Source organism: Bombina bombina, chromosome 12, assembly GCF_027579735.1.
Source record: "Bombina bombina isolate aBomBom1 chromosome 12, aBomBom1.pri, whole genome shotgun sequence".
In the NCBI taxonomy this organism is placed as follows: Eukaryota; Metazoa; Chordata; class Amphibia; order Anura; family Bombinatoridae; genus Bombina; species Bombina bombina.
Window position 1 is genome coordinate 73,575,333 of NC_069510.1, and position 24,091 is coordinate 73,599,423.

Consider the following 24,091-nt stretch of genomic DNA (forward strand, 5'->3'; position numbering starts at 1 on the left):
AGCTCATCTTTGATGATACCAGCCCAAACCAGTACTCCACCTCCACCTTGCTGGCATCTGAGTCGGACTGGAGCTCTCTGCCCTTTACCAATCCAGCCACGGGCCCATCCATCTGGCCCATCAAGACTCACTCTCATTTCATCAGTCCATAAAACCTTAGAAAAATCAGTCTTGAGATATTTCTTGGGCCAGTCTTGACGTTTCAGCTTGTGTGTCTTGTTCAGTGGTGGTCGTCTTTCAGCCTTTCTTACCTTGGCCATGTCTCTGAGTATTGCACACCTTGTGCTTTTGGGCACTCCAGTGATGTTGCAGCTCTGAAATATGGCCAAAATGGTGGCAAGTGGCATCTTGGCAGCTGCACGCTTGACTTTTCTCAGTTCATGGGCAGTTATTTTGCGCCTTGGTTTTTCCACACGCTTCTTGCGACCCTGTTGACTATTTTGAATGAACGCTTGATTGTTCGATGATCACGCTTCAGAAGCTTTGCAATTTTAAGAGTGCTGCATCCCTCTGCAAGATATATCACTATTTTTGACTTTTCTGAGCCTGTCAAGTCCTTCTTTTGACCCATTTTGCCAAAGGAAAGGAAGTTGCCTAATAATTATGCACACCTGATATAGGGTGTTGATGTCATTAGACCACACCCCTTCTCATTACAGAGATGCACATCACCTAATATGCTTAATTGGTTAGTAGGCTTTCGAGCCTATACAGCTTGGAGTAAGGACAACATGCATAAAGAGGATGATGTGGTCAAAATACTCATTTGCCTAATAATTCTGCACTCCTGTAGAGAGATGGCAGAAAACTCTGTTTATTCCAAGAAAATTGTTTGTGACAAGAGGTCACAATTTAAGGTTGGAAAAAAGAAGATTTAATCTCCTGCAACGGAAACGTTTTTTCACTGTAAGAGCAATAAAATTGTTGAACTCATTACCAAAGGTGGTAGTGAATGCCAATACCCTAGATACAATTAAAAATTGTTTGGATACATTTCTGTCTAGAAAAAAAATTCATGGATATGATTGCTAGTATTAAATGGCGTCACCATTTAGTGGTATTATTTAAGCTTAACTGGAGATTTTTGTAAGTATTTAGATTTGTTTAGGTTGAACTCGATGGACTTCGGTCTTTTTTCAACCTCATCTACTATGTAACTATGTTACTATGTACACATATAAACACATAAATAAATACATATATAATTAACGGAAACGTTTTTTCACTGTAAGAGCAATAACATTGTGGAACTCATTACCAAAGGAGGTAGTGAATGCAATATCCTAGATACAATAAAAATTGTTTGGATACATTTCTGTCTAGAAAAAAATTTCATGGATATGATTGCTAGTATTAAATGGGTCACCGTTTAGTGGGATTATTTAAGCTTAAACTGGAGCTTTTTGTAAGTATTTTAGATTTGTATAGGTTGAACTCGATGGACTTCGGTCTTTTTTCAACCTCATCTACTATGTAACTTTGTTACTATGTACACATATAAACACATAAATACATATATATAACTATATTTGCTGCCATCACTGCGCTACTTACCCCCTTCGCTGGCACTGAAGTACTGATGGTGTCTCTGACAGAATCAGAACGAGGCTCCCATAGGAGCCTATGAAACCCTGCTCTCTTTAAAGCGCTATGCTTCCCAACGATACGAACGGGAGGTTGCATTCACATTGCTGTGAACTTGTAATACCAGCACACATTAGCATGCGCTGGTATTACAAAGTGGAGCGCAAATATCACATTCATTAAAGCGATATTTAACACTCCAACTTGTAATCTGGCCCATTGTGTATAGTGCACAGTGAATTTCAAACATGATCAGAACTTTTAAACAATATTGCAAATTTGGAATGTAACATTCGATTTTAAAGTGATGGTAAACTCTCCCATTTATAAAAACAGATCCGGAATATTAGTGAAATTTTATATGAAATTTAATTCATCAGTTGTAATAAAGATGCACTATACTTACTTTTCTAACTAGATATGAAATTCAAATACCCTGCGCTCCGCCGCCCACTTCAAAAGTAAATTATCCTGTGAGCTAATGGTTTGAATTGTTGTCCAATCAGCGCTGTCCCCATATGGCACCTTTTGTTGCAGTTAGAGCGCTGGTTGGAGAACAATTCAAACCTTTAACTCCACAGAAAAATTGACTTTGAAGTGGGTGGCAGAGTGCGGGGAATTTGAATGTCATATCCTATATTAAAAGTAAGTTATAGTCATCTTCATTACAATGATAAATTAAACTCCATCTAAAATATCACTAACATTTTCGATCTGATTTTAAGAAGGGGGGAGTTTACCATCACTTTAAAGGGACAGTCTAGTCAAAATTAAACTTTCATGATTCAGATAGGGCATGTCACAACTTTCCAATTTACTTTTGTCATCAAATTTGCTTTGTTCTCTTGGTATTCTTAGTTGAAAGCTTAAACCTAGGTAGGCTCATATACTAATTTCTAACCCCTTGAAGGATGCCTCTTATCTGAAGGCATTTAACAGTTTTTTTTACTGCTAGAAGGCATTAGTTCATATCATGTGTGGCATATAGATAACATTGTGCTCACACCAGTGGAGAGGGCATTGATTGGCTAAAATGCAAGTCTGTCAAAAGAACTCAAATAAGGGGGCAGTCTGCAGAGGCTTAGGTAAAGGGTAACCATGTTGGTTATGCAAAACTGGAGAATGAGTAATAAAGGGATTATCTATCTTTTTAAACAATAAACATTCTGGAGTAGACTGCCCCTCTAAAGTTAAAAAGTAACTTTTAATAAGAATAATTAAAACATAGAGGCACAATGTTATCTATATGAACAAATCCTTGTTTCCCCCCCGGGCCTTGAATGCCCCGGGGGGGAAACAAGGATTCGTTCTTTTAAAAATCTTCATCTGTTAATCAATTTGACAAAATGCCGGGAGGGAATGCTGCGCTTATTGTCCAAGCGCTCAAAAGGTAAAACATTTTAAAAAAATACTGAAATATAACAAATTTGATGAATTAAACCCACCCTCATTTTACAAAGTCTATCCAATGCCGTGGGGCAGTTGTGTGAAGTTGACCTTCTTTTTAAGTCTTCACTGATGCAATACACACCATCATCAGCTCTCTAAGCTGACAGGTGTTTGAATCCTAATTCTCTTGTCACACATAGCAAATGTTCATATACCACTGAAACTGAAAACCATAAACCATAAAAAATATAGAGCCCTAATCTAAAAAAAACAAACTAACACTAACCCCGAAATTGGTACTCACCATTGCTGAAGTCCGGTGATTCATCTTCTTTCCGGTGTCGAAAGGTCTTCATCCAAGCGGCTCCATCTTCATGCATTGCGGGCCCATCTTCTATCTTCTTGGCAAAGGCGTGAAGGCACGAAGGCGGAGTGGTCGGCAGATGTGGAGTGGTCATTGGAGGGGAGGTTCAGCCAAAAGGATGAGAGCTGCTTATCTGATCAATCTTCAGTGTGCAGCAGCGATCGAATGAAGAGGACCTCCGCTTCGACGATAACCTCCATTCTGTCGAAAGCTCTGCATCCGCCAACCGCCCCGCCTCCGCAAGAAGATAGAAGATGGACCCACGATGGATGAAGATGGAGTTGTCTTGATGAAGACCTTTCTCTGCCAGGAAAAATATGGATCACCGGACTTCAGCAATGGTGGGTACCGATTTTGGGGTATGTGTTAGTTTTTTTTGGGGTGTTTTTTTGTTTGTTTTTCGATTAGGGCTTTTTTTTAAATTTTTAACGGGCTTTAAAAGAGCTGAATGCCCTTTTAAGGGCAATGCCCATACAAAGGCCCTTTTCGGGGCAATGGGTAGATTAGGAATTTTTTTAGTTAGTTTTTTTTATTTTGGGGGGCTGGGGTTTTGTAATGTTAGGGGGTACTGTTTATTTTTTTATTTTTTTGCAAAAGAGTTGTTAACGTTAAGGCAATGCCCTACAAAAGGCCCTTTTAAGGACTATTGGTAGTTTATTGATAGATTAGGTCAGTGGTGTATTTAGGTTTTCTGCTGCCCTAGGCACTCAGAATCCTGCTGCCCCCCCCCCCCCCTACGATTTTGGCCAGGCTTTCAGCGTGTCATGTGATATTTTGGCTGGGCATAAATACAGTACAGAAAAAAAAGACTAAAACAATTCACATTTACTGTCCCATTAAGTTGGAAATATAAGAGAGACAATTGAGGAATGGATACCAAAACTCAGATTTTAATTTGCGCTAGGTTAGGGTTCCCTTGTATAGTTGGATAGGTATATTAGATTCTGTTTCTGTGCTATTAATCTTACTATGTTTATTTGGTGAATAAAGTGTGAAGTCGGTTTAGGACCAGGAAGAAAAATAATTCATGGAGCAACTCTCCTTGAGATATCTAGAGTGAAACCTAGGTTGAGGTTCTAAAATTGCGGCAGCAGCCATAATTAGAGAGGTGCATGCCATGTCCCTTTAATATTTGCTAGATGTCATCTAATCTTTTATTCAGCAACTCTGCTGGTATATTACATATGTGCTGTTCAATTACAAATTAAATGTATTTCATATAATATTAGTACATTATTTGGATCCTGGAAGATACCTATTGAGGGGTCAAGGTGGGATGAGATGTGGTAAACATAAAATGGAAAAGAACCGCTAGGGAGTGAGAGCAGAGGGAATTGTAGACAGTCTGATGGTCACTAACAGTGTCTCACGTCACAGTGCCAGTTTTGTAAGTTTCTCTCCCTCCCGAGTCCCGGATCCATCTGAACAGACTAGAGTCAGACTCACTCAGAGTGTTAATAATGTGTTGGCTGGCATTTGATTTAGAAAAGTACCTTTCCTGTGCATAAGATCAGTATTTTTATTTTGCATCGAGCTGAGCTTACACAGCCTAACAGTGATCTCCAAACTCCATGAGATGGACAGTGGAAGAAATATTTTCCTGGCTAGGCTGGCTTGAAATAACGCTACCGCTACCCAATGATGATGATCCCTTAAGTCATTAACCCATTGTTAAATTTAGTAGTTTGGAGCCGTGGCGTGCCTAGTGCCCTGCCCCTACCTGAAGTTAATGCAAAGAGAACGGATAGTATCCAGCACTTCAACCCAGGAACCAGGGGACCAAAGCAAGTAGCTGCCAACTTGCAAAAAACAGTATAAAATACAGACAAGGTGGTCTCCTTACAATATTCCTTCTTTATTTGTGAACATGAGGAACAGGAACACATAAAGTCACTTTATTTGTTCCTGTTCCTCATGTTCACAAATAAAGAAGGAATATTGTAAGGAGACCACCTTGTCTGTATTTCCTACCTGAAGTTAAGTCAGCGGGTCAACCCCCTCCTCTCCAGTCCACTCAGGCACCGCTCCACCGATCCTTCTGTCGTCTCCACAGCAGCTCCACACTGGCATGTCTTCTGAGAGTTCTTCTCACAGCCTGGCCAGGGAGATCATGTCCGTGACTCCCTCCATCCATGTGGGGCTGCTTGTCAACAGTGTCTCAGACAGGAAGGCGGGCGGCAGGTCGAAAATGTCACGTGACCTCGGTAAAAAGCCGGTCACGTGACTGCCGCACATTCAAAATAAAATTATTATTTACAAATTTTTTTATTTTGGGGTAGGTTTTTTGTTTTAACAAGGGTGTTAGAATAGGAATTACTTAATATTTTGGATAATTTTGTTTGTTATTTTCTGTAATGTTATGTTTTTTTTTATTTTTTTTTATTTTATATATATTTTTTATTTTGAATAAGGGTAGTTTTTATTTATTTTGTGTAATGTTAGTTTTTTTTATTTTTGTAATTGTTTATTATTTTTAATGTAGTTAGTATTTTTTTATTTTATGTAAGTGTATTTTAATTGGGGTAAGTTAGGGAGTGTTAGGTTAGGGGGCTTAGTTTTAATTTAAATATTATGCATTGTTGGGGGTTGGCGGTTTAGGGGTTAATTGGTTTCTATAGGGGTTTGCATTGTGTTTAAGGGTTAATACATTTTAATAGACATTGCGTTGTTGGGGGATGGTGGTTTAGGGGTTAATATGTTTATTAGATATTGCGATGTGGGGGGATGTCGGATTAGGGGGTTTGAATGGCATTTGAACGTGTAGGTTTAATATTTTTTTTGCGGGTAATATTTTTACGTGCAATTTCAACTTTTTTTTAATTTTTACTTATGCGTCTCAATATGATATACTGACTATATTACCTTTCTGTTTACAGTTCTGATGGTACTATTTATACACAAAGGAGCCCATTTATCAAGCTCCGCAACCTGTCCGACTGCTCTGAGGCGGCGGACAGAACTCGTGTGAAATCAACCCGATCGAATATGATCGGGTTGATTGACACCCCCTGCTGGCTGCCGATTAGCCGCGAATCTGCAGGGGGCGGCGTTGCACCAGCAGTTCACAAGAGCTGCTGGTGCAATGCGTAATACGGAGAGCGTATTGCTCTCCGCATTCAGCGATGTCTGTCGGAACATGATCCGCTGATCGGATCATGTCAGACAGGCATTTAATAAATAGGCCCCAAAGTATTAAAAATGATATAAAACTACCTTTAGGTTACATGTATAAGCTGTATAATAAAATGTAAATATTGCCTAAATGACATAAGATATTGTTGTTTACACTTCGTCCCATCCCCTCTCCAAACTGTTCCATTTTATAGATGCAAATATTCCGAAAATCCAAACTTTTACCGGTCCAAAGCAGTTTGTATAAAGAATTTTCTAACTGTACTGGGAATCAGTTGATGATTGGTGGCTACACACATTTGTCTCTTGTCATTGGATTAGCAGATGTGTTCAGCTAGCTTTGAGCAGTACATTGCTGCTGTGGACCTGACTTTATCTATGTGTTTATTAACTCAGTGGTTTAAACATACAGCTATATAAAATCAGTAGTGCAAAAATATTATATTATTCTATTATACTATTAATGTATTAGAGCAATAACTTTTTGCACGTTTATGTGTTTTCAATAATTGCAGTCATTCTCTTGAGGAAAAGAAAGCAATGTCTTTAATATCACACCCTTATATTAATTAATGCATCACATCCCAGAATCCTTTTCACAAGCCGTTTAACGTTTTTTACTCCACACACGTCAATCAGGAATCCGGAAGGTCACCAGATTAGGCTGGCTGTGCAGTCTTTGTGTGGTTAATTGGCTGGAGACTGACGAGGAGAGCACAGGCACGTTTACATCCCAGCTGCAGGCCTTTTACACAATGCTACAGCCTTTCATCGGCTCATAAATATTTCAGTTGGCAAGGAAGGACCTCTGGTTTCTGGCAGAATAGAAGCCTGGAGAGTTGCCTAGCAACCTATAGCCTATTCCTGTTCTTGGAAATTATTCCTCGCTTAGGAATATTCTTTTGTTTTTTTTCTTTGTTTTGTTTTTTCTTTTGCTAGTAATGGATTTCAATTAATCATGGTCATGGGTGGGTGGGTGGGTGGGGGGCGTAGTGCTGTGGGTCTCACTCTCAATAAAATGCAACAATACATTGTAGCCCTTTTACCAGTAAAAGATTAATTGTAACTCTGTCTTTGTTCAATTCTGTGTAGAAACATCAAGTTGTTTAAAAGCTGAATGCTGTTTACTGAACACAGGTCACTTATAGGGTTTTTAGGAGTCCAGTAATCAACTGGACGGTCCAGTATTTCAGCAGTCCGTCCAGTAAAATCTATACAAAAATACCAGTCACTAATTTAAAAAATAAATAAAAATAAAATAAGTTTCTGAGTGACTGCTAAAATCTTCTATGTATTACAAATATGGCTCTGAAAGAAGAGACAAGCACTAGTCTATATGTTACAGGTAGACAAGGATGGGGGAAAAATTCTGTTTTATATTTTTGAGATGGCAGGAATGTAAAAATACTGCTCAGTTTGTTTTTGTAACCGCTTGGGTAAAATCCCTGCTCTGCATTTTTTATTTGTTTTATTTGGAACCATAGGAGTGTAAACTGACTAATGTATGTTTGCTGCTAGCAGTCAAAGAGGGTCAAATCACTGCTTTGTTTGTTGTTGGCAACCAATAGGTAAAATCATTGATTTGTGTTACTGGCAGCCAAGGGGATACAATTACTGCTAAGTTGAGCAAAATGTATAGAGTTTCAATGGTGAGGCTTACTGTACAGTTTAGGAGGCATTGCGTGACCTCAGCTACTAACTGTGCTCAGTAAACCACAGGTTATCCATTATTATTGTGGAGGGCGGCTGGCAACTCTAGTCATTTTATTGACAAATTTGACATAAATTAATACAAATTGTAAATGTATGTATGCTTTGTGCTTAGAGCATTTCTACATGTACTTGAAACTAAAAATTAAACTCTCATGAATCAGAGAGAACATGCAATTTTAAGAAACTTTTCAATTCACATCTGTTATTAAATTTACTTTGTTCTTTTAGTATCCTTGGTTGAAATGCATACCTAGGTAGACTCAGGAGTAGCAATGAACTCCTGGGAGCTAGCTGCTGATTGGTGGCTACATAGATAACTTAGACTTGTCATTGACTCACTAGATATGGTCCCAGTAGTGCATTGTTGCTCTGGAGCTTACTTTATCTATATGTTTTGCAAGGGTTAAACACATAGTTTAACACTGGAATGCAGTGAAAGCTTGATTTCAACATGGCGGCTCCCATGACTAGAGGGAGGTGGGGAATCACCTCAATACTATGCTTATAAAATGTATTTAGAGTTTAATGTCCCTTTAAAGGGACCTGGAAGTCAAAATTAAATTTGTATGATTCTGATAGAGCATAACATTTTGTAAAACCTTTCAAATTTACTGTTACTGTCAGATTTTTTTTCCATGAGAACATGCTAAGATAGGCTCAGGAACGTTTGTGTGTTTTTAGACATATATGTCAGCAGTAGACTTGCTTATTTGTTTGGATAAATCGTTCTGAATAAAATTCTGAAAAATATATTTTTCAGAATATTCGTGTCCTGCACTATTAGGTATTTGGTAAGTTTAAAAGAATAATGAATATACTCATGAATTAAATGTATATATGGTAAAACAAAAAGAAACAAATGCACATCCCGAGTCAGCAATTTGTGTATCAATGTTATACAAACAACCTACAGAGGGAGCTTTAGAGTGCAGTTGCTTCAGCCACTCTATGGTAAAACTCTATGGAAAACTAATCTAGTACTGTAGCTTAAAGGGGCAGTAAACTTACAAACTAATGTTATATAATTCTGCACATAGTGCACAATTATTTAACATTAGCTTACCTGCAGCTTTATACATTAAATTATTGCAAAGAAATTAAATGTAAACATCTCCTTTTACCAGAACGCAGCTCTTTGCTCTACTGTAAGGTGACCAAATTTTTAAATTGAAATCCGGGGACATTTTTTTTAACCCCTTACAGAAAATTATAGTTTGCCCCTACAATTATCACTTGCAAAACTAACTGGCCAGGTCAAATCCCGCTTATGTGTTTAATACCTGCTTTGTTTCCCTCAAAAAAAAAAAAGGACCTAGCAAATTTTAAAAAGCTGGGGGGGGGGGGTTTGCACATTGCTTCCCTATCTTCTACCACCTGTCCAAGCAGCGTGACCCATTAATCGAGGTTGAGGATTCCAGGCCTGTATAGGACCGGCTCAAACACCTACATAAAAAAAGTTATTTCTTGATAATCTTATTCTATTATAGAGAACTAGAATTCCTTTTTTTCCAAAAACAGAATTTATGTTTACCTGATAAATTACTTTCTCCAACGGTGTGTCCGGTCCACGGCGTCATCCTTACTTGTGGGATATTCTCCTCCCCAACAGGAAATGGCAAAGAGCCCAGCAAAGCTGGTCACATGATCCCTCCTAGGCTCCGCCTTCCCCAGTCATTCGACCGACGTAAAGGAGGAATATTTGCATAGGAGAAACCATATGATACCGTGGTGACTGTAGTTAAAGAAAATAAATTATCAGACCTGATTAAAAAACCAGGGCGGGCCGTGGACCGGACACACCGTTGGAGAAAGTAATTTATCAGGTAAACATAAATTCTGTTTTCTCCAACATAGGTGTGTCCGGTCCACGGCGTCATCCTTACTTGTGGGAACCAATACCAAAGCTTTAGGACACGGATGAAGGGAGGGAGCAAATCAGGTCACCTAGATGGAAGGCACCACGGCTTGCAAAACCTTTCTCCCAAAAATAGCCTCAGAAGAAGCAAAAGTATCAAACTTGTAAAATTTAGTAAAAGTGTGCAGTGAAGACCAAGTCGCTGCCTTACATATCTGATCAACAGAATCCTCGTTCTTGAAGGCCCATGTGGAAGCCACAGCCCTAGTGGAATGAGCTGTGATTCTTTCAGGAGGCTGCCGTCCGGCAGTCTCGTAAGCCAATCTGATGATGCTTTTAATCCAAAAAGAGAGAGAGGTAGAAGTTGCTTTTTGACCTCTCCTTTTACCAGAATAAACAACAAACAGGGAAGATGTTTGTCTAAAATCCTTTGTAGCATCTAAATAGAATTTTAGAGCACGAACAACATCCAAATTGTGCAACAAACGTTCCTTCTTTGAAACTGGATTCGGACACAAAGAAGGCACGACTATCTCCTGGTTAATGTTTTTGTTAGAAACAACTTTCGGAAGAAAACCAGGTTTAGTACGTAAAACCACCTTATCTGCATGGAACACCAGATAAGGAGGAGAACACTGCAGAGCAGATAATTCTGAAACTCTTCTAGCAGAAGAAATTGCAACCAAAAACAAAACTTTCCAAGATAATAACTTAATATCAACGGAATGTAAGGGTTCAAACGGAACCCCCTGAAGAACTGAAAGAACTAAATTGAGACTCCAAGGAGGAGTCAAAGGTTTGTAAACAGGCTTAATTCTAACCAGAGCCTGAACAAAGGCTTGAACATCTGGCACAGCTGCCAGCTTTTTGTGAAGTAACACAGACAAGGCAGAAATCTGTCCCTTCAAGGAACTTGCAGATAATCCTTTCTCCAAACCTTCTTGAAGAAAGGATAGAATCTTAGGAATTTTTACCTTGTCCCAAAAGAATCCTTTAGATTCACACCAACAGATATATTTTTTCCATATTTTGTGGTAAATTTTTCTAGTTACAGGCTTTCTGGCCTGAACAAGAGTATCAATGACAGAATCTGAGAATCCTCGCTTTGATAAGATCAAGCGTTCAATCTCCAAGCAGTCAGTTGGAGTGAGACCAGATTCGGATGTTCGAACGGACCTTGAACAAGAAGGTCTCGTCTCAAAGGTAGCTTCCATGGTGGAGCCGATGACATATTCACCAGGTCTGCATACCAAGTCCTGCGTGGCCACGCAGGAGCTATCAAGATCACCGATGCCCTCTCCTGATTGATCCTGGCTACCAGCCTGGGGATGAGAGGAAACGGCGGGAATACATAAGCTAGTTTGAAGGTCCAAGGTGCTACTAGTGCATCTACTAGAGTCGCCTTGGGATCCCTGGATCTGGACCCGTAGCAAGGAACCTTGAAGTTCTGACGAGAGGCCATCAGATCCATGTCTGGAATGCCCCACAGTTGAGTAATTTGGGCAAAGATTTCCGGATGGAGTTCCCACTCCCCCGGATGAAATGTCTGACGACTCAGAAAATCCGCTTCCCAATTTTCCACTCCTGGGATGTGGATTGCAGACAAGTGGCAGGAGTGAGTCTCCGCCCATTGAATGATTTTGGTCACTTCTTCCATCGCCAGGGAACTCCTTGTTCCCCCCTGATGGTTGATGTACGCAACAGTTGTCATGTTGTCTGATTGAAACCGTATGAACATGGCCTTTGCTAGCTGAGGCCAAGCCTTGAGAGCATTGAATATCGCTCTCAGTTCCAGAATATTTATCGGTAGAAGAGATTCTTCCCGAGACCAAAGACCCTGAGCTTTCAGGGGTCCCCAGACCACGCCCCAGCCCACCAGACTGGCGTCGGTCGTGACAATGACCCACTCTGGTCTGCGGAAGCTCATCCCCTGTGACAGGTTGTCCAGGGACAGCCACCAACGGAGTGAATCTCTGGTCCTCTGATTTACTTGTATCGTCGGAGACAAGTCTGTATAGTCCCCATTCCACTGACTGAGCATGCACAGTTGTAATGGTCTTAGATGAATGCGCGCAAAAGGAACTATGTCCATTGCCGCTACCATCAAACCTATTACTTCCATGCACTGCGCTATGGAAGGAAGAGGAACAGAATGAAGTATTTGACAAGAGTTCAGAAGTTTTGTTTTTCTGGCCTCTGTCAGAAAAATCCTCATTTCTAAGGAGTCTATTATTGTTCCCAAGAAGGGAACCCTTGTTGACGGAGATAGAGAACTCTTTTCTACGTTCACTTTCCATCCGTGAGATCTGAGAAAGGCCAGGACAATGTCCGTGTGAGCCTTTGCTTGAGGAAGGGACGACGCTTGAATTAGAATGTCGTCCAAGTAAGGTACTACTGCAATGCCCCTTGGTCTTAGCACCGCTAGAAGGGACCCTAGTACCTTTGTGAAAATCCTTGGAGCAGTGGCTAATCCGAACGGAAGTGCCACAAACTGGTAATGCTTGTCCAGGAATGCGAACCTTAGGAACCGATGATGTTCCTTGTGGATAGGAATATGTAGATACGCATCCTTTAAATCCACCGTGGTCATGAATTGACCTTCCTGGATGGAAGGAAGAATTGTTCGAATGGTTTCCATTTTGAACGATGGAACCTTGAGAAACTTGTTTAGGATCTTGAGATCCAAGATTGGTCTGAACGTTCCCTCTTTTTTGGGAACTACGAACAGATTGGAGTAGAACCCCATCCCTTGTTCTCCTAATGGAACAGGATGAATCACTCCCATTTTTAACAGGTCTTCTACACAATGCAAGAATGCCTGTTTTTTTATGTGGTCTGAAGACAATTGAGACCTGTGGAACCTCCCCCTTGGGGGAAGCCCCTTGAATTCCAGAAGATAACCTTGGGAGACTATTTCTAGCGCCCAAGGATCCAGAACATCTCTTGCCCAAGCCTGAGCGAAGAGAGAGAGTCTGCCCCCCACCAGATCCGGTCCCGGATCGGGGGCCAACATCTCATGCTGTCTTGGTAGCAGTGGCAGGTTTCTTGGCCTGCTTTCCTTTGTTCCAGCCTTGCATTGGTCTCCAGGCTGGTTTGGCTTGAGAAGTATTACCCTCCTGCTTAGAGGACGTAGCACTTGGGGCTGGTCCGTTTCTGCGAAAGGGACGAAAATTAGGTTTATTTTTGGCCTTGAAAGACCTATCCTGAGGAAGGGCGTGGCCCTTGCCCCCAGTGATATCAGAGATAATCTCTTTCAAGTCAGGGCCAAACAGCGTTTTCCCCTTGAAAGGAATGTTAAGCAATTTGTTCTTGGAAGACGCATCCGCTGACCAAGATTTTAACCAAAGCGCTCTGCGCGCCACAATAGCAAACCCAGAATTTTTCGCCGCTAACCTAGCCAATTGCAAAGTGGCGTCTAGGGTGAAAGAATTAGCCAATTTGAGAGCACGAATTCTGTCCAAAATCTCCTCATAAGAAGAAGAATTATTATTGATCGCCTTTTCTAGCTCATCGAACCAGAAACACGCGGCTGTAGTGACAGGGACAATGCATGAAATTGGTTGTAGAAGGTAACCTTGCTGAACAAACATCTTTTTAAGCAAACCTTCTAATTTTTTATCCATAGGATCTTTGAAAGCACAACTATCTTCTATGGGTATAGTGGTGCGTTTGTTTAGAGTAGAAACCGCCCCCTCGACCTTGGGGACTGTCTGCCATAAGTCCTTTCTGGGGTCGACCATAGGAAACAATTTTTTAAATATGGGGGGAGGGACGAAAGGTATACCGGGCCTTTCCCATTCTTTATTTACAATGTCCGCCACCCGCTTGGGTATAGGAAAAGCTTCGGGGGGCCCCGGGACCTCTAGGAACTTGTCCATTTTACATAGTTTCTCTGGAATGACCAAATTCTCACAATCATCCAGAGTGGATAACACCTCCTTAAGCAGAGCGCGGAGATGTTCCAACTTAAATTTAAATGTAATCACATCAGGTTCAGCTTGTTGAGAAATTTTCCCTGAATCTGAAATTTCTCCCTCAGACAAAACCTCCCTGGCCCCCTCAGACTGGTGTAGGGGCCCTTCAGAACCAATATCATCAGCGTCCTCATGCTCTTCAGTATTTCCTAAAACAGAGCAGTCGCGCTTTCGCTGATAAGTGGGCATTTTGGCTAAAATGTTTTTGATAGAATTATCCATTACAGCCGTTAATTGTTGCATAGTAAGGAGTATTGGCGCGCTAGATGTACTAGGGGCCTCCTGTGTGGGCAAGACTGGTGTAGACGAAGGAGGGGATGATGCAGTACCATGCTTACTCCCCTCACTTGAGGAATCATCTTGGGCATCATTTTCTCTAAATTTTGTGTCACATAAATCACATCTATTTAAATGAGAAGGAACCTTGGCTTCCCCACATTCAGAACACAGTCTATCTGGTAGTTCAGACATGTTAAACAGGCATAAACTTGATAACAAAGTACAAAAAACGTTTTAAAATAAAACCGTTACTGTCACTTTAAATTTTAAACTGAACACACTTTATTACTGCAATTGCGAAAAAGTATGAAGGAATTGTTCAAAATTCACCAAAATTTCACCACAGTGTCTTAAAGCCTTAAAAGTATTGCACACCAAATTTGGAAGCTTTAACCCTTAAAATAACGGAACCGGAGCCGTTTTTATATTTAACCCCTTTACAGTCCCTGGTATCTGCTTTGCTGAGACCCAACCAAGCCCAAAGGGGAATACGATACCAAATGACGCCTTCAGAAAGTCTTTTCTATGTATCAGAGCTCCTCACACATGCATCTGCATGTCATGCTTCTCAAAAACAAGTGCGCAATACATGCGCGAAAATGAGACTCTGCCTATGATTAGGGAAAGCCCCTAGAAAATAAGGTGTCCAATACAGTGCCTGCCGGTTATTTTACAAAATTCCCAAGATTAAAATAATTCCTCAAGGCTATGGAGTATAAAATATGTTTATATATAAATCGATTTAGCCCAGAAAATGTCTACAGTCTTAAAAAGCCCTTGTGAAGCCCTTTTTTTCTGTCTGTAATAAAAATGGCTTACCGGATCCCATAGGGAAAATGACAGCTTCCAGCATTACATCGTCTTGTTAGAATGTGTCATACCTCAAGCAGCAAAAGTCTGCTCAGTGTTCCCCCAACTGAAGTTAATTCCTCTCAACAGTCCTGTGTGGAAACAGCCATCGATTTTAGTAACGGTTGCTAAAATCATTTTCCTCTTACAAACAGAAATCTTCATCTCTTTTCTGTTTCAGAGTAAATAGTACATACCAGCACTATTTTAAAATAACAAACTCTTGATTGAATAATAAAAACTACAGTTAAACACTAAAAAACTCTAAGCCATCTCCGTGGAGATGTTGCCTGTACAACGGCAAAGAGAATGACTGGGGAAGGCGGAGCCTAGGAGGGATCATGTGACCAGCTTTGCTGGGCTCTTTGCCATTTCCTGTTGGGGAGGAGAATATCCCACAAGTAAGGATGACGCCGTGGACCGGACACACCTATGTTGGAGAAATAACGAGTAAAAATGTCAAACGTATACTATAACATAAATAGAAAGAGGCAGGGTGGCGCAGAAAACTCAAACTAGAAAATACAATAAATGAATAAATAAAATACAATACAGTTTACAGTAAAATATTATAGCAATATATAGTAAAATGAAATAATATAATGTGATACAAATGTCTATTAGCTGTAAAAAATCCTAAACGATCAGAAGTAATCAGGAGCACATCAAATATGGAGAGCAAAGTCTTCAGGCGTTAGTCCCCTATTAGATGAACACTTACTTGAATGAACCTCAATCACATGAGGTAAGAATGTAGCACTTTCATAAAAGAGTAAGGCACTCCCTGTAGAAAAGATAGAACGATCAACTGGATCTCCCAGAGTGTAGACTTCTGTATCTTGGAATATGGATAGTAGAATCCAATGGTTTGTTTGGAAGTATACATTGTGTTAGTGCTGGTTTAGGGTCCCAGGAAGGGGGAGACCTTGTCGTTGTCCTGGGCTTGATCCTTTGCCGCAAAATGTAACTGACTTCCCCCAGTTTTTCTTTTAAACATTACTCTGAATCTGCTGGAATTGGAAGTTACTACTTACTACTTACTAAAGAGAGCACGAGGACATTTGGAGGATTCTACTATCCATATTCCAAGATACAGAAGTCTACACTCTGGGAGATCCAGTTGATCGTTCTATCTTTTCTACAGGGAGTGCCTTACTCTTTTATGAAAGTGCTACATTCTTACCTCATGTGATTGAGGTTCATTCAAGTAAGTGTACATCTAATAGGGGACTAACGCCTGAAGACTTTGCTCTCCATATTTGATGTGCTCCTGATTACTTCTGATCGTTTAGGATTTTTTACAGCTAATAGACATTTGTATCACATTATATTATTTCATTTTACTATATATTGCTATAATATTGCTATATTGCTATAATATTTTACTGTAAACTGTATTGTATTTTATTTATTCATGTATTGTATTTTCTAGTTTGAGTTTTCTGCGCCACCCTGCCTCTTTCTATTTATGTCTCTTTATTGAGGAGTGATAGGTCTCCTCTGCCATTTGGGGTTTGGCAGCTGGATACATCTTGCTGGAATTTTTTATGAGGTGCTGGGTATAGAGTATATACCTTGTGGCATAGCCTTTATTTGACAGTGAGCGCCTAGGAGTGATTCAGTGGATTCTTTCTACTGGTTCATTTATCTTCTGTCTTTGTATACTATAACATAGTTACCCCTACAAGCAACGCAGTACCCTTTTGGTTTTTAACACGCACACGTTACTCAAAGCCAAAGATACACATCTCTTATATGCGCTATAGTACATTTGGACCAAAGTGTCCCGCAAGTTATGGCTGCTCCTGTTTCCGCTGCTGCACCTATACCTACCAGGAGCATGTCCGGTTCTGCACCTCTACCTCAGCGATATGGAGGCGATCCTATTCAGTGCAGAGGGTTTTTGAACCAGGTGGGCATTTACTTTGAGATGTTACCTCAGGCGTTTCCTTCTGACAGAGCTAAGGTGGGATTTCTCATCTCGTTACTCTCTGACACAGCTCTTGCCTGGGCTAATCCCTTGTGGGAGACTAATAAACCTGTGATTTCAAATTACCCTGAATTTGTGGCCTCCTTTCGAAGGGTATTTGATGTTCCGGCTCGCTCTTCCTCTGCTGCTAAACGACTCATGTCCATTCAGCAACCTACCACCGCGCTTGCCGCAGAGGTAGGTTGGAAAAATGAAGCCCTTGTTGCCACCTTTTTTCATGGGCTCTCTGATGCGATTAAAGACTAAGTTGCTGCCAGAGATTAACCAGAGGATCTCGAGGCATTGGTGTCTTTTTTGATCCTAATTGACATCAGACTCAGAGAGATTCCCTCTTTCAAGGAGCGCTTGCGGAAGCCTCCTGTTCCGTTGTCTCCTACATGTTCGTTCCCACCCATGCCACCCTCTTCTCCCATGCCTCCTGGTCCCTAGTCACCAGGTACTACTGAGCCAATGCAGCTGGGATTCACGCGTCTCTTCGCGGCGGAGAGGGCCTTTAGGAGGAGGGAAGGGCTCTGCCTCTATTGTGGGTTACAGGGCCACCTTTTGAAGTCTTGTCCTACGCGGCCGGGAAACGCTCACACCTAAGGTCCTGTCGGGGGCAGACCTTGGGTGGTTTATCCTCGTCCCCGGAACTGCTTAAGAAGAAACCTTTCCTGGATGGACTCCTCCATAGTCACTCAGGCTCTTGTTGACTCCGGTGCTGCGGGCTATTTCATTGACAGTGCTTTTGTATCAAAGCATTCCATTCCTGTTTTGCCTCGGTCCGTTCCGCTTGCTATTGAGGCCATTGATGGCAGGCCCCTTCAGCCCGCACTTGTTACTCACTAAACTGCTCCGTTGTTCATGGCTGTTGGGGCTCTCCATTTTGAAATCCTCCAGTTCCAGGTGATAAACTCTCCGCATTTTCCGGTTGTTCTGGGTTATCCCTGGCTCCAAAAGCACAATCCCAGTCTCGACTGGAGCAGGTCCGAAATTTTGTCGTGGTCCCCGCAATGTATTTCCACTTGTCTTGCCAGAGGAGTACCGAGAGTTTCTAGACGTGTTTGACAAGGTGCGTGCCGGTACGTTGCCTCCTCACCGGTCTTACGATTGTGCCATAGACCTGCAACCCGGAGCCATTCCTCCTTGGGGTTGAGTGTACCTTCTGTCTGTTGCAGAGAGTTGTGCTATGGAGGAGTATGTAGCCGATGCTCTGTCACGGGGGATCATCCGCAAATCCTGCTCTCCTGCAGGGGCTGGCTTCTTCTTTGTGAAGAAAAAGGGTGGCGAGTTAAGACCATGTATCGATTATAGGGGTCTTAATCGTTTTACCATTAAGAATGCTTACCCTATTCCGCTTATTACGGAACTCTTTGACCACCTCAAGGGAGCTACGGTCTTTACTAAACTTGATTTGAGAGGAGCGTACAATCTCGTTAGGATTAAGGAGGGCCACGGATGGAAAACAGCATTTAACACCAGGAGGCCCTTTGGCCTATGTAATGCTCCTGCTGTTTTTCAGGAATTTATTAATGATGTCCTACATGATATGTTGCAAGAGTGTGTTGTGGTGTACTTAGACGACATCCTCATACACTCACCCACACTTGAGGCTCATCGTTCTGATGTTACACGGGTTCTTCAGAGACTACGTGAGAACGGCCTGTTTTGTAAACTCGAGAAATGTGAGTTCCATCAGACTCAAGTAACCTTCCTAGGTTATGTTATCTCCATTGCAGGGTTCTCCATGGATCCTGACAAGTTATCTGCAGTTCTGCAGTGGCCTCACCCAGTTGGTCTTCGGTCTATTCAACGTTTTTTGGGGTTCGCCAATTACTATAGAAAGTTTATTAAAAACTTTTCTTCCTTGGTCAAACCTATCACAGACATGACCCGTAAAGAGAATGATCCACTCCATTGGTCACCTACTGAGATTAAGGTCTTTGATAGTCTTAAGACTGCCTTTGCTTCCGCTCCAGTTCTGGCTCATCCTAACCCTGTCCTACCTTTCGTTCTTGAGACTGAGACTGGAGTAGGTGCCCTCTTGTCTCAACGTCCTACGCCTGGAGTTTCCTTGCATCCGTGTGGTTTCTTCTCTAAGAAATTGTCTCCAGCGGAGTGCAATTATGAAATTGGCGACAGGGAATTACTGGCCATAATTTTGGCCCTTAAGGAATGGAGGCATCTTCTCGAGGGTACTAGCGTGCCAGTGCTCATTCTTACTGACCACAAGAATTTAACTTATATATCTGAAGCAAAACGTTTGTCGCCCCGACAGGCCAGATGGGCGCTATTTTTGTCTCGGTTTAATTATGTGGTCTCCTACCTGCCTGGTAGTAAGAATGTTAGGGCTGATGCCCTCTCTCGACAATTTTCGCCTCTGTCAAAGGAGGAGTCTGCACCTACTCCTGTTATACCTCCTGACCATATTTTGGCTACCATACATACTAATTTGACTTCTCCCTTGGGGGAGGAGATCCTGGCTGCACAAACCAATGCACCTCATGAGAAACCTAGTGGTAAGTGTTTTGTTCCCGAGAATCTTCAAACTAAACTTTTGCACACTTACCACTATCCTAAAGCCGCAGGTCACCCAGGCAAGAACCAAATGATTTGGTCTGTCACTCGACAATTCTGGTGGCCAGGTCTTCGTTCTGATGTTGCTGCGTATGTTGCCTCCTGCTCAGTTTGTGCACAGAATAAGACTCCTCAACGTCTTCCTGTGGGTCTTCTTCAACCTATTGCTAATGGTGAGCATCCTTGGACTTCATTGTCGAGCTCCCTGTTTCCAATGGAAATACTGTTATCCTTATGGTGGTTGACCATTTTTCTAAAATGTCACATTGCATTCCCTTGATGAAGCTGCCTACCGCTCAGGAGCTTGCTTCAATTTTTGCCCGGGAGGTCTTCCGTTTACATGGGTTACCCAAGGAGATAGTGTCGGACCGGGGTAGCCAGTTTGTCTCCAGATTTTGGCGTTCCTTTTGTGCTCAAATGGGGATCCAGCTTTCCTTCTCCTCTGCATATCACCCTCAATCCAATGGGGCTGCGGAACTGTCTAATCAAGCTCTGGAACAGTTCCTCCGTTGCTATGTCTCAGATCACCACAATAATTGGTCTGAACTGTTACCTTGGCAGAGTTTGCTCATAATAGTGCTATTAATGCTTCCTCCAAGTTATCCCCGTTCATGGCGAATTATGGGTTTCAATCGTCCTTGTTGCCCGATTCATTCATGTCTCAGGGTATTCTGGCTTTGGAGGAGCATCTCCGGCAACTCCGTTCCACGTGGGTGCAGATTCAGGATTGCCTTCATCGTTCTATGCAGCGCCAAATGTTCCAGGCTGATCGTAGGCGTCTGCCCGCACCTTCCTACCAGGTTGGTGAGAGAGTTTGGCTGTCCTCCCGCAACTTGAACCTTTGTGTGCTTTCCAATAAATTGGCTCCCCGTTATGTTGGTCCTTTTCTGATACTCCGACGGGTTAATCCTGTGGCCTACGCTCGACCTTCCTCCTGCTATTCGCATCTCAAATGTTTTTCATGTCTCCCTCTTGAAACCATTGGTTTTTAATCGGTTTACCACTGTGTTGCCTTGTGCCCGTCCTATCTTTGTTGACAACCATGAGGAGTATGAGGTCAGCAGCATTATTGATTTTCGTATGTCCAGGGGCCGTGTACAGTATTTGGTTCACTGGAGGGGCTACGGTCTGGAGGAGCGTTCTTGGGTTCCCTCCTCTGATGTTCATGTTCCCACCCTCCTTCGTGCCTTTCATGCCCGTTTCCACAATAAGCCTTTTGTCCTCCCACGGGGGAGGGGTAGTTGAGGGGAGGGTACTGTCCGGGTTTTTTCCCTGTTGTGTTTGCCATGTGCTGCTGGCAGCCATTTTACTTGCCTCTCTTCCTGACTATGGTGCATTGTGGGGGATGCTGCTCATTTCCTGTACTTCCTTTTATGGCCAGACTGGTGTGCATCATCCATGTGAGACAGGATGCCGTCTCAGAATTGTGATGTCATCACTTATTATTTAAAGGGCCTCTGTTTAGTATGCTTTGCCTTTGCGTTGTCTCAGATCTGTTTGTGAGAGCTCCTGTGTATTACCTGGCTGCCTGATGTCCTTCCTGGTTCCTGATCCCTGGCTTGTTCCTGACTCTGCCGTTTTCCTTGTTCCTGATTCCGGCTCATCTGACTATTCGCTTTGGCTCCTGACTCGGCTCATCTGACTACCAGCTCTGGTTTTGACTCCTGGCTTGTTATTTTACTTGTGGACTTTTTATTATTTTTTGCTATTAATAAAGGTGTGATTATTTTTGCACTTCTCGTCTCAGTCTGATTCCTGGCACCCTGACATAATGCCTCATGATAGACCACTAGTAAAATCAATCACCAGAAGATACCCCTACTTTGTAGTTTTTGACCAATCAAATTCTTTGAAAGCTTATGTAGTTCTAAACATTCCAATTTAATATACTAGACCTTCCCAACAAGGGCTCAGCCTCTCAATTCCATTGTGCCTGCACATATCATGCTTCCACAACTAACTAAATACTAACAACCAATGAGAACTTCCCTTGCACCTTTGAGCACTTGTAAAGCAGGCTGGCAACCCTGTGCAGCACCTTACAATCTATATAGAGAGAGCTTCGAAGCTTTTAGCTTCAGTTGCTCTGTGAGCACCAGCGGTGAAGTGTCTAGGGGAAGTGGAACCGCTGCTGTAGCTCTACACAACTAATCAGTGTCCAAAACAGATAAATCTATCAACTTCCCACGAGCACCGCTAACATGCACGGACATTTCCGGGGACATAATTTGTCCAGGGATAGTCTCCTCAAACCGGGGATTGTCCCCTGAAATTGGGGACGTCTGGTCACCCTACTCTACTGAGCGGGTCTGGTTTTTCCACAGCGCATCCGGCAACACTGTTTAGTCACAGTGTGCCCCCGTCACGCCATTAAAATGAATGTATCTCGCTCCCGCTCTGGTCTAGTATCAGGAGCGAGCTACATTCATTTTAATGGCGTGACTGTGCACACTGTGACTAAACAGTGTTGCCAGATGCGCTGTGGAAAAAGCAGACCCGCTCAGTAGAGCAAAAAGCGGCGTTCTGGTAAAAGGAGCTTTTACATATAATTTATTTGCAATAATGTAATGTATAAAGCTGCCGGTAAGCTAATGTTCTATAATTCTACACTATGTGCAGAATTATATAACATTAGTTTGTAAGTTTACTGCCCCTTTAAATCACTATATTTAACACTATATATTAGTAGTGTTTGCAACAATGTTTGTAACAATGTTATAAATATAGAGCTTAAGACACATCCAGGCTCCTGAGCCTACCTATGTATATTTAGGTAAGGTGTTTTATCCAAGGAGACCAAGCTAACATGGTAAATTTAACAACAGAACTAAATTACAAAATACTTCAAATGCCTAAATTAATTCTTTGATTTGCAGCATTTTGAAAAAAACTCAAGTTACAGATTTTGCTTTTTGACCTCTGTTTTTTTATATATTTCTACATTTTTCTATTTAGCAATTTTTAGTATTCATTTTCTTTCATTTTATTAGGTTGACCTTGTATGGTTTATGTCACGCCGCTCTAGCCATTGCTAGGGGCGCGACGTCTCCCTGCTTCTCCTTCTCTGCTCGTTGCCAGGGGTTGTGTCGGGTTCGAATGCGTGCGGCACTGATGCCGGTCGGACCTTTGTGGCGCGAATCCTGCGCCTATGTAAGTTTCACTACAATGATATGTCACTGACAAAGTATAGGTGTTACTTTGTGTGCTCCTGGGTGTGACAGATAGTTGTATTAATTTGCCTATTTGTGTATGATCCCTGCCTGTCTGACTACTCTGCCTGCTATACCCCTTAATTACTGGATTGATATACTGCTGCTGAACCCTGCCTGTCTGACTACTCTGCTTTTTAACCCCTGTTGTTCTGGATTGCCTCTTTGTTGCTGAATCCTGCCTCCCTGACCATTCTAGTGGTGTGCCCTTGGACTGCTTTACTGTTGCTAAATCCTGCCTGCCTGACCATTCTAGTGGTTTGTTCTTGGACTGCTCTGCTGTTGTCGCTGGGGACTGTCCTGCCTTTGGTGAGTGCCGCCTTCCTCATCTCACTAACTTTCTCTGCTCTGGGATATTCCCTATCATTCCAGCTCGATGCCGGGATAACAAGACTACTGGCCGAGTTCGGTCTGATAGAGGAGTATCCCACGATTATCATTACTGTTTATGGAAATAAGCTTCATATGGGAAAATAGATAACAGCCATGTTTTTATTTTGTGTCAATGAGTTTTGCTCAGATGATTGACCTAACACAGATAAATCACTTATCAATAAATACAAGATAGGGTTAAAAAAATCAACTATCAATAAGGTATGTTTCTTTTTATAGTGAAAAAAAAAATATTGTATATGAATATGTTTTTTGGCAGGATTTAACCATTTAGTAATATAAGGAAACTAGTTTTAAAATCAAATGGCCTTTCTAAACAGAGTATTTTATTTTTACACTAAAATGTTCCTTTAACCATTTTTAAAACGATTGTATTGCTTTTACTGTGCAAAATTTGATGAATGTAAACCGGTTACAGATTTCCTTGCCTGGTTGACCATAATCACACTGTAATTTTACTGATCCATAAAGGAAACTTTATCAAGCTGCAGGCAGACAAGTCCTCAACCAGGGAACCTGTCCGGCCATAAACGCCACTTCTGAGGCAACATTGCTTGGCGAAAGTTAACATTGCACAACAGCTTGGATGGTTGCAAGGAAGTCACACAAAATGCATTAGTTCAGGGTGATTTATCTCCACCGCTTTTGAACTGTTTCTTAAATTAGTGCTTGTCAGCTTCCTCAAGCGAGCCCAGAGTGGGACATAGAGGAAAGACCCAGTACAGTGTGTTGCACTGTCTCATACGGCAGGGTTAAAAAAACATTCTTCCATTTGGGTGATAATACTTATTCCTACGGATCAAG